The sequence below is a fragment of the Cricetulus griseus genome, chromosome 3, assembly GCF_003668045.3.
Source record: "Cricetulus griseus strain 17A/GY chromosome 3, alternate assembly CriGri-PICRH-1.0, whole genome shotgun sequence".
NCBI lineage: Eukaryota > Metazoa > Chordata > Mammalia > Rodentia > Cricetidae > Cricetulus > Cricetulus griseus.
In genome coordinates, this window is record NC_048596.1 from 145696758 (window position 1) to 145708593 (window position 11836).

Consider the following 11836-nt stretch of genomic DNA (forward strand, 5'->3'; position numbering starts at 1 on the left):
GAAATCAACAAACCCTTTTAAAGAAAACCAAGAAAAAAAGCAATCAAACCAATGAAGGAAATGGTGCAAGATTTAAAAGCTCAAATAGAGGCAATAAAGAAAACACAAACCAAGGGAACTCTGGAAATGGAAAATCTTGGTAAATGATCAGGAACTACAAATGCAAAAATAAACAACTGAATACAAGAGATGGAAGAGAGAATGTCAGGCCTTGAAGATAGGATAGAGGAATGACATTCATCATTCAAGAAAATATTAAATCTGACATTACTTAACATAAAATACTAAACATAAAATATCCAGGAAATCTGAAATACCATGAAAAGACTGGATCTAGGAATACTAGGCTTAGAAGAAGGAGAAGTCCTGCTCAAGGCACAGAAAATATATTCAACAAAATCATAGAAGAAAACTTTCCCAACCTAAAGAAGGCCATGCCTATGGAAGTACAAGAAGCTTACAGAACACCAAATAGACTGGGCCAAAAAAGTCCCCTTACCACATAATAATCAAAATATTAAATATGAAAAATAAAGAAAAAATATTAAGAGCTGCAAAGGAAAAGTGCCAAGTAACATATACAGGCAAGCGTATCAGAATTGCACCCAGCATCTCCATGAAAATGTCCTAAACAGGTGTTATTTAGACACTAAAAGACCACAGATGCCAGCCCAGACTACTATACCCAGCAAAGCTTTTAGTCACCATAAACAGAGAAAACAACAATTCCAAAACAAAATCAGACTTAAACAATACCTATCAGCAAATTTAGCCTTATAGAGAGTACTAGAAGGAAAACTCCAACTCAAGGAAGTTAGCTACACCTCCAAAAAAATAAACAAAACAAAACCACATAGGCAATAGATAATCCCATATTGGCAAATACAAAAGAAGGGAAATACATGCAGAATACCAACAACAACAATAAAAATAAAAATAACAGGAACTAGCGATCACTGGTCATTAATATCCCTTAATATCAATGGACTGAATTTGCCTATAAAAACACACAGGTGCCAGGCTGTGGTGGTGCATGCCTTTAATCCCAGTACTCAGGAGGCAGAGACAGGAAAATCTCTGTGAATTCAAGGCCAGCCTGATCTACAAGGTGAGTTCCAGGACAGCCAAAACTACACAGAGAAACCCTGTCTCAGGAAAAAAAAAAAAAAGGCTAACAGAATGAATACAAAGACAAAATCCATCCTTCTGTTGCATACAATAAACACACCTCAACTTCAAAGACAGACATTACCTCAGAGTAAAGGGTTAAGAAAATATTTTCCAATCAAATGGACCTAAGAAACAAGCTGGTGTAGCTTCCTAACATCTAACAAAATAGTCTTCAAACTAAAACTAATCAAAAGAGGTGAAGAAGGACATTTCATTGTCATCACAGGAAAGTTCCATCAAGATGAAGTCTCAATTCTGAACATCTATGCCCCAATTACAAGGGCACCCACATTTGTAAAAAAAATATATATTATTAAAGCCTAAATCACATATTAAGCCCCACACAGGAATAGCGGGAGACTTCACCACCCTACTCTCATCACTGGACAGGTTTACCAGACAAAAACTTAACAGAGAAATGAAGGAACTAACAGAAGTTACGACTCAAATGGGCTTAACAGACATCTACAGAACATTCCATCCAAACACAAAAGAATATACCTTCTTCTCAGCACCCCATGGAATCTTCTCTAAAATTAAACACATACTCAATAACAAAGCAAACCTTAACATATAAAAAAATGGAATAACCCCCAGTATCTTATCAGATCACTACTGCTTAAAGGTAGAATTCAACAACACTAATTGCAGGAAGCCCACAAACTCATGGAAATTGAACAATGCTCAACTGAATGACCACTGGGTCAAGGATGAAATAAAGAAATTAAATGTTTCCTAAAATTCAATGAAAATGACTGCACAACATACCCAAACTTATGGGACACAATGAAAGCATTACTAAGAGGAAAGTGCCTAGCACTAAATGCCTACATAAAGAATCTGGAAAAATGGCTCACTAGTGAATTAGCATAACAACTAAAAGTGCAAGAACAAAAAGAAGCTAACTCACACAGAATGAGTAGACAGCAAGAAATCATCAAATTGAAGGCTGAAATTAATAAAAAATAGAAACAAAAAGAAAATACAAAGAATCAATGAGACAAAGAGTTGGTTCTTTGAGAAAATCAACAAGATAGTGTTGAGAGGAAAGTTCATAGTACAAAAATCTATTTTTAATAAAAAAAATACTAAGAAAAGAATATACTGTATGAAACAAAATCTTTTTAAAAGAAAAAATCCAGTCACATGTGTGGCTGGAGGAAATGAACAGTTTGTTTAACCTTGCTAGCTGGAGGTGACAAACAGTGACAGCCTTCACAGAAGGAGAGAGGAGGCAGATGTGGAGACTGGAGAAGGCAGGAGATAAAAACAAAGTCATGTCAAGAGCATGCAGGATCCACTGTCATTGTATTAAGAGGCCAATTCCTCCTGAGACACCATATTGTCATCTTGTTCCTGCTGAATGTGGATCCCTTTCCTACCAGGGCACAGCACATGAGCTTCTGTGATGTCTAAGAACACCAGACAAGACAAACTGCAGGGCTGCCCCAGTCCAAATACCAGAAGTCCATTTTAAGGTCAAGTAATGGCCTCCTGCTTCCAGGCAGCTCAGAGCTGCTCTTGTAAAGCAACTCCCTTCTAACTGAAACAGTCCCTCCTAGAGGAAAGAAGGAGGCTCCTGAGGATCTATGACCATCTGAGGCTGCCTGGGGAAGACTGTCAAAATTAACATGTTTTACTATCTTCAGATCCCGCAGAGAGCACCAAGACTGCAGCTTTCATGAATCGTCATCCGTGCTGGGTTTGCCTTTTTAAGGTGCAGCTGTTCCTGAGTCATTTATGCTCCTGTGAGTAATCCTTCATCCACACCCCAGTAGTAATCCCTCACTCACAATCCTGTAAAACACTCCAGTAAATTAACTGGTTCACCAAACTGAACTATGGAGGAACTGTTATTTTGTTTTTTGTGGGTTTCCCGGGTTTGTCCACATGTCCACATGTTTGTCCCCTGAAAAGTCACACAGACACTTGGTGTCCAAACATGGCCAACAGAATCAAAGCAGAGTTTGGGAGAAGGGTGCATGGGCCCTGCAATAAAGACAACTAAATGCATCAGACAGGTGGAATGCACATGAACTTCTAGGGTCAAAGGCAGAATGTTGAGGTTTGGGCATGGAAAACACTTGATAGGTCTAAATGCTTTAGATGATGGAGCTACTTGGGAAGATTACAGAAACTTTAGAAGGCAGAATATACTAAAGAAGTAAGTCACTCGAAGGGATGCCTTGCCCTTCCTGTCACAGTGTACATCCTGTTTTCCCCAGTATGACCTTCTGTCTTCTGAAATGTTTTATCACTTCCATTATTTCTGCTTAGATATCAAACAAACATGGTCGAAAACCTCATATATAAATATAAGTAAATCTTTCCTCTCCATTACTTCTGTAAAACTCCGATCACAGTAAAGAAAAACTAATCCAGAACACTGCTAAGCATATGCTGAAGTACCTTTTCACAGTGATGAGCTACAATTAGTGCAGTGAATAATCTCTCTAGAGCAACATTTTAGGAGACACAGAAGTTCTTGTGCTCACAGATAAACAGCAGGCAAACCAGGAATGTTTGAACAGGCATGGCTTTCTCTTTAAAGGAAGAGAGAAGAATAACTTGTTTTCTGTGGACTTTGGGGAACCCCTGCTGAGGGCCCTACCCTGCCTGGGGAGTGGAGAGTGGATGGGGTGGGGGTAATTCAGGGGTGGGGGAAGAGAAGTGGGGGTGAAAGGAGGGAGAGGGAGAAGGGATTGATATGTGAAACAAGCTTGTTCCTAATTTGAACTAATAAAAAAATAAAAATAAATGACTTGTTTTCTGCCCAGAATGCTGAGAGCAGATATGGTTATTAGCCTGATGAGCTTGGTGCTATCTGTATGATGGAGACCACACAAATCCTTATCAGGAGATTTTTTTCTCTGTCAATCTAGAAAACACATCTGTATGGAAGATGTTACATGTTCTGTGCAAAGACGTTGGATGTAATAGTGTCTTAAACTTTACCGTGAAGATGGGTTTGAGGTAATTAACTTCAGAAAACGTTTTTTTCTAAACTATTCCATGTTTCAATATACCTAAAATAAACTACCTGGTGTCAAATTTTGAAGCAACTTGGGCTACTGAATCATGTTAAACAGAATTTCCTTCCTGCCTCCCCAGAATTGACAGTCTGCTAGTGTTTGCAGAGAAGACTATAACCATTGGATTTGCTTTACAGTTATTTCCTTGAAGATATTTCCAAGTGTTTCATTTAAAGATATTAGTATATAGCTCTTCATGTAGCTCATGTCTGTTCCTTCTTAACTGTTAGGTGGAACTCAGCAGTGATCTGTGTGGTTCTAAGATTTTCTTGGACTAAAAATGTTTTCATGTGGATTTAATGTCATTACTTTTTTGAAATATTTCATTTCATGCATAAATCTGTGTGTGTGTGTGAGAGAGAGAGAGAGAGAGAAAGAGAGAGACAGAGAGAGAGAGAGAGGGAGGGAGGAAGGGAGAGAGAGAGAGGGAGGGAGGGAGGAGGGAGGGAGAGAGAAACTACTTCAAGTCCACATGGAAGCCAGAAGCGTTGGATACTTCTGGAACTGGAGTTACAGGCACTGTGAATTACCTGAACTCACTATGGATCCTGGAACCAGCATAGTAGTGTGTGCTTTTTAAGTGCTGGGTCACCTATCCAGCATCATCAGTTTTTATGTCTTTATGGATGTATAGTTGTGAGGGTTGATGTGCCCAGGTCTGATATATTTCTTTTGGGCTACCAAACTTTTATCATCTATGTGCTCATAACACTCTCTAATAATCCTTCACATTTCTGTGGATTCAGCCTTGAAGTCCTTTTTTTTACCAAAGATAGTATGCATTTGAGTCCTACATCATATTTTCTAAGATAGTCTAGATAAAGTTTTTGATTTAGTTTCTCTTTTCTAAGAAGTCATTCTTTGTTTTGTTCGTCATTGTTGTGTTTGAATCTTCATTTCACTTATGTCTTCTCTGATCTTCATCACTTATTCCCTTCTACTAATGTTGACTTTGGTTTCCTTTCTTGTTTTTTAGCTCCTTGAGATGTCCAGATATTTTTCATTATTTATTTTTTATGTATGTGAGGGGATGCTGGACACATCAACAGTGTACCTGTGGAGAAGACAACATTTGGCAGTCAATCCCATCTTTCCAAGTCTCTGAAATGGAACTCAGGAGGTCAGGTTTAGCATCAAGAGACTCCCACTGAAAAGTTCAGTCTCATATCTATCTTCCAAACCAGTAAGTCCAATGATATGTGCACATGTGCCGGGAAGACATGCTTGAGAAACGGGCAACATACCTGCACGTTCCACAGACCCAAAGAAAAAGGAGAGAGCTCTCCAGCAATCATCAGCTAGCAAGAGAACCTCTTAAATATCTATGCAGGATTTTATTTTTTGAGAATTTCAAACATGAGTACTACATTTGCATAATTCCCCTCCCACACCTTCTCATACCCCTGACTCCCTTTCAAATTCAAGACCTTTTCTTATTTATATTATTACAGTTACAAACTTATACACAGATATATATCTATATGTTTTTGTTTGTTTTACTACTCTTTGGCTGTTTACTTTTAGGGGGCCCACCACTGAGCTCCCAAATAAATCGACACAGAGGCATATTCTTTCTTACAAACACCTGGTCTAAGCTTGTTTTGTTTCTGGCAAGCTTTTCTTAACTTAAATTATCCTGACTACCTTTTGCCTCTGGTCTTTTTGCTTTTCTCCTATATATATTACTTTCACTCTTACTCCATGGCTGACTCTGTGACTAGGGGCTGGCCCCTAGCATCCTCCTCTCCTTGTTCTTCTCATTCCTTCTCTTTCTCCTCTAAGATTTCTCTTTCTATTTATTCTCTCTGCCTATCTGCCCCACCTATCCTTTCTCCTGTCTCACTATTGGCTGTTCAGCTCTTTATTAGACTATCATGTGTTTTAGACAGGCAAAATAACACAGCTTCACAGAGTTAAACAAATGCAACATAAACAAATGCAACATAAAAAACAAATGTTCTGCATCATAAAAATGTAATATACCTTAAAATAATTTCCCACAACATCTTTATATGTATATGTATGTATAGAACCAACAGGGTCTAATTACTGCTGTTCATAATATGGGTCATGTTTAAGGCTGACCACTTTGGACTGAGTAACCCATTGGGGGCTCATCCCTGGATAATTCTCCTTCTCCCAGCAGCCATACATCTTTATCTAGGGGTGATTCCTTGTGACATTTCTCCCATCCACATTGGCATATCTACTGATGTTATCATTATGCAGATCTTGTTTAAGCAACCATATAGTTGAGATTGTATGGGTGCATCCTCCCTGTCACATCTAGAAGACCACTATCTAGCAGCAGTCATCTGGTCTTCTGGATATTACTATCTTTCTTCCCATCATCCTTAATGTTCCCTTGGATATTAGGTGTAATGCTTATGTTGTAGATCTATGAAATGGGACTTGGCAACCCACAGTCACTTATTTGTTATACTTAGACCTCTTGTAAATTTGCAGTAGCTTCCATATACTGCTACCTTGTAGTATCCAGAGGTTGTAGTCAAGTCACCAGATATGTGTGCAAGATTCTCTAACTTAGAGGCACCCAATAAATGAATATTTAAAAAGCTGTCATGCCAAAACAGAAAAAATGCAGCAATATAAAGAAGAACAAAATATATTTGAATGTCAACAAATAAAACATTGAATAGTGCTCAGAGTGTAGCTCACTGTATGTGAAAAACTGTGCTCCATAGCCAGCACTACAAACACAAATTAGTGAAAGATACCAAACAGATAAGCACTACACATTTGATCAACAATAGTTCACCTATTTAGATATGCATGTCTAATACAGAAACTGAAATATTAAGACTTGTAGGACATTTACCATAAAGACTTACACCATTGTCTAAGAGACTAATAAAACATACAGGTTACTGATGTTTACCATTCTTGTGCCCTAGAAGTAGGATGTAAGTCACTATTGCTGAGGACACCATGCACTTCAGACACAGGGCCCAGAGGTCCCTGAGCTGGAACTGAGCGGAATGCTTTCTCCTTGAGAACTAACCTGCCTGGTACTGGAAAGTACCATGAAAGCTTCCAGAGGAGCAAAGTAACCATTAGTCCTATCCAGATGTTGTGCCTAAATTTAAGCAATGCCCAGCATGACAAGATAAACCTAAGAATGCAATAGTGGCACACATAACACACATACCTTGGTATTAAGCAACAGCTCTCTAAGTAGACTGAAGATGTGCTTAACAAGAGAGAAATAATACCTGACCATGGAAATCCAGCTATCTGTCCAGGACCAGTGAAGTCATGGATCTTGGAGGGGAGCCCCTAACCACCACCTTTCTAAATCAGCCTAATTCCTACCTGCATTTTAAATATCTTTTCTTATACCCACAGATAAGTGTATCCCCTACCCCCTCATTATGAGAACTTCTATTTGTAACAAACAAAGACCATTGCAGAAAATCACAACCAATCAAAAGGCAGAGTTGTAGAGCCCAGTCACAACAGATACATATATAAACAACTCCCATACCTAAGGCTCAGAAAACATTAAGGAAGAGGAGATCAAAAAGATTGTAGTAGTTAGTGGAAAGGGGAGCTTTCTTTAAGGGTGTGTCTCCTACTGATGTAAAAAACTATGCCCATAAATTCTCACCAAGATGACTGCCTCAAAAAGAGGTGAACAAGAACAGTAACAACAAACATGCCGAAGTGGCTAGGAGTAAGACCACAAGTCCTAAAAGAACACAAAGAACTACAGGCAACTAAGGAACATCAAGAGGGGGAGAATTAATCTTCATCTAGGAAGAGTACTGGTTATATAATACCAAATAGTCAGCTCTGAAAATATGCATACTAGTAACTTTAAACAGACTGGGCACCTAAACATATTTAGGAAAATATATTTATTATGTAACAACAATTAGAAAAGTGGTCATTGGTGTGAAACAAAGCAAGAACGGAATATGGGAGGGATTAGAGGGAAGAACAGAAGGGAGAAACAATGTAATTATACTATAATCTCAAAAATAAAAAAAAAACATAAAATAAATATAAAGACATAACAATGTTGTTACTAGATGCCCATTTTAAAACAAAGCCATGTCAGAAATTAAATTAAGGAACGGAAAAAGATATATCATTCTACAAAGAAGTAAGTTTTACTTGTTTATTGAATTATAATTCACAGTATTCAAGCAACTCACACAAGGGGAAATGGAGCAACAGATCACAAAATTGTAGCAGTCACATGAAGAACATGATTATTTAACTGTGAAGAGCCAGGTACCCTGGATATTTACTAGATTGGGTGACTTAATATCGATTATGCTGTATTATGGAAGGTAAGGAGAAAAGTATCACATCATCTCATTTAGATGTAGAACACATTTTGAAGAGTCTGTATCTCTAAGAAAGCAATGTTAACAGTGGTTAACAAATCTTCGAGTTATACAGACAGAAAATAAATACCATAGAATAAAAACATTTGGTAACAAAAATATAAAGCAAAATTAATTGTCACAGTAACTTTATGTTGCAATGATTATACTCCATGACCAAGGCAACTCATAAAAGAAAATATTTAATTACGGAGCTCATAGTTCCTGTGGGTTAGAGTCCATGACCATTATGACCAGATGCCTGGCAGCAGGCAGGCAGGCATGGCATGGCACTGGAGGAGTAGCTGAGAGCTTACATTGGCTTCTCAAGCATGAGACAGATTAAAGAGCTAACTGGGAATGGTACTGGCTTTTGAAACTAGTACCATTATAAAGACCACTCCTAGTGAGATACATCCTCCAACAAGGCACATCTTTGAATCCTTCCAAAACAGTTCCACAAAACTTGGGCCAAGAATTTTGATGTCAAAATGCAGCCCTTTCAGTTTTGATGACTGCAACACACTTCTCTCTCTTGGACTGGTTCCACTCCCTCTATGCAGCTCTCCTTGGAAGGTATCTTACAATTCTGGCATCTCCAACATCTTGGGGTCTCCAGAGAAATCTAGGTTTCAATTTCATAGCTTCACACAATGTCATCTCCAGGTCTCCAAGCAGGGACTCCCTTGCCACAGGCTTGGCCTCAGTGGCTTTCCTTAACTATGGAGAAAGATTCCATGACCACTTTATTCCTGAATCCCTCTTGACTCAAAGGCCAGACCCATATGACTGATATTGCCAAATTCTGTATTCCCTTAGTATGGAACCTGGCCTTTTCCTTGAATAACAATCACATAAGCTTCCATTTGTTGCTTTAACTTTTTGAATAGTTTCATTTGTTTTAGGCAGTCCTTAAGTGCTTGCCTTTGCAAGTTGGAAATTTTGCTGGATAATGTCTTGCCCTAAGAGCAACACTCCTTTTATTCCATTGCACATGAGGGCTTTCTTTGAAAGACTCACCTCGAGTACAAGACTTAGCTCCAAATTTAATTCCCTGGTGATCTTTTTCTCTGCAATTGTACTTACCATATTTCTTTTTGCTCCTATTCATTTTCATTGTAGACCTAATGTCCTTTGCAAACAAAATTAGCCCAAACGCTTCAATTTACCCTCTAGGCAGATACTTAGAACAAGGGCAAAAAGAGGCAATATTCTTTTTTAACATTTTTTTAAATTAGAAACAGGATTGTTTTACATGACAATCCCAGTTCCCTTCTACCTCCCATCCTCCCCTACCCCCAACTAAAACCCTATCTATCGCATATCCTTTCTGATCCCCCTGGATGGTGAGGCCTTCCATAGGGCGTCATCAGAGTCTATCCTATCCTTTGGGATAGGGCCTAGGCCCACCCCGGTGTGACTTGGCTCAGGGAATATTCCTCTATGTGGAATGGGCTCCCAAAGTCCACACCTATGCTAGGGATAAGTACTGAACTACTGCAGGAGGCCCTGTAGATTTCCGAGGTTTCCTCACAGAAACCCATGTTCCTGGGGTCTGGATCAGTCCCATGCTGGTATTCCAGCAATCAGCCTGGGGAGCAAGAGTTCCCCGATGTTCAGGTCATCTGTTTCTTTGGGTTTCACCAGCCTGGTCTGGACCGCCATGTTCTTTCCTCATCCTCTGCATCTGGGTTCCAGTTCAGTTCGGTGATTAGTTGTGGGTGTCTGCTTCTACTTCCACCAGCTGCTGGATGAGGGCTATCGGGTGCCAGATAAGTCAGTTATCAATCTCCTTATCCAGGGAGGGAATTTAAGGTAGCCTCTCCTCTGTTGCTTAGATTGTTATCTGGAGTCATCTTTGTAGATCTCCAGTCATTTCCCTAGTGCCAGATTTCTCTGTAAACCTAAAATGTCTCCCTCTATTACGGTATCTCCTTTCTCGTTTTCTTCTATTCTTCCCCTGACTCAAACTTTCTGCTCCCTCATGTCCTCTGCATTCCTCCTCTTCTCCCCTTCTCATTCTCCTAGCACCCCCCTTCCCATGGTCCCAATTTGCTCAGGGGATCGTGACCCTTTCCCTTTCTCCAGGGGACCATGTATGTCTCTCTTAGGGTCCCCCTTGTTTACTAGCTTCTTTGGCAGTGTGGATTGTAGGCTGGTAATCCTTTACTCTGTGTCTAAAATCTGAATATGAGTGAGTACATACCATGTTTGTCTTTTTGTGATTAGGTTACCTCACTCAGAATGGTTTCTTCTAGTTCTATCCATTTTTCCTGCAAATTTCAAGATACCATTATTTTTTTCTGCTGAATAGTGCTCCATTGTGTAAATGTACATTTTCTCTATCCATTCTTCAGTTGAGGGGCAACTAGGCTGCTTCCAGTTTCTGGGTATTACAAATAGTGCTGCTATGAACATCGTTGAACAGATGTCCTTGTTGTATGAATGTGCTTTTGGGGTATATGCCTAATAGTGGAATTGCTGGATCTTGTGGTAGACTAATTCCCATTTTCTTGAAGAGTTGCCATACTGATTTCCAAAGTGGCTGTACAAGTTGGCACTCCCACCAGCAGTGGAGAAGTATTCCCCTTTTCTCCACATCCACTCCAGCATGAACTGTCATTGGTGTTGTTAATTTTGGCCATTCTGACAGGAGTAAGATGGTATCTCATAGTTGTTTTATTTTGCATTTCTCTGATGGCTAAGGATGTTGAACACTTTCTTATGTGTCTTTCAGCCATTTTAGATTCCTCTATTGAGAATTGTCTATTGAGTTCTGTACCCCACTTTTTAATTTGTTTGGTGTTTTGGAGAATAGCTTCTTGAGTTCTTTGTATATTTTGGAGATCAGACCTCTTTCAGATATGGGGTTTGTGACTATCTTTTCCCAGTCTGTGGGCTGCCGTTTTGTCTTGTTGACTGTGTCCTTTGCCTTACAGAAGCTTCTCAGTTTCAGGAGGTCCCATTTATCAATTGTTGATCTCAGTGTCTGTGCTACTGATGTAATGTTCAGGAAGCAGTCTCCTGTACCAATTGATTCAGGGGTATTTCTCATTTTGTCTTCTAAAAGGTTCAGTGTAGCTGGATTTATGTTGAGATCTTTGATCCATTTTGACTTAAGTTTTGTGCAAGACGATAGGCTTGGGTCTATCTGCAGTCTCCTACATGACTGCAAACAGTTATGCCAGCACCATTTGTTGAAGAGGTTCTCTTTGTTCCATCATATGAATTTGGATTGTTTGTCAAAAATGAGGTGTTCATAGATGTGTGGGATAATATCAG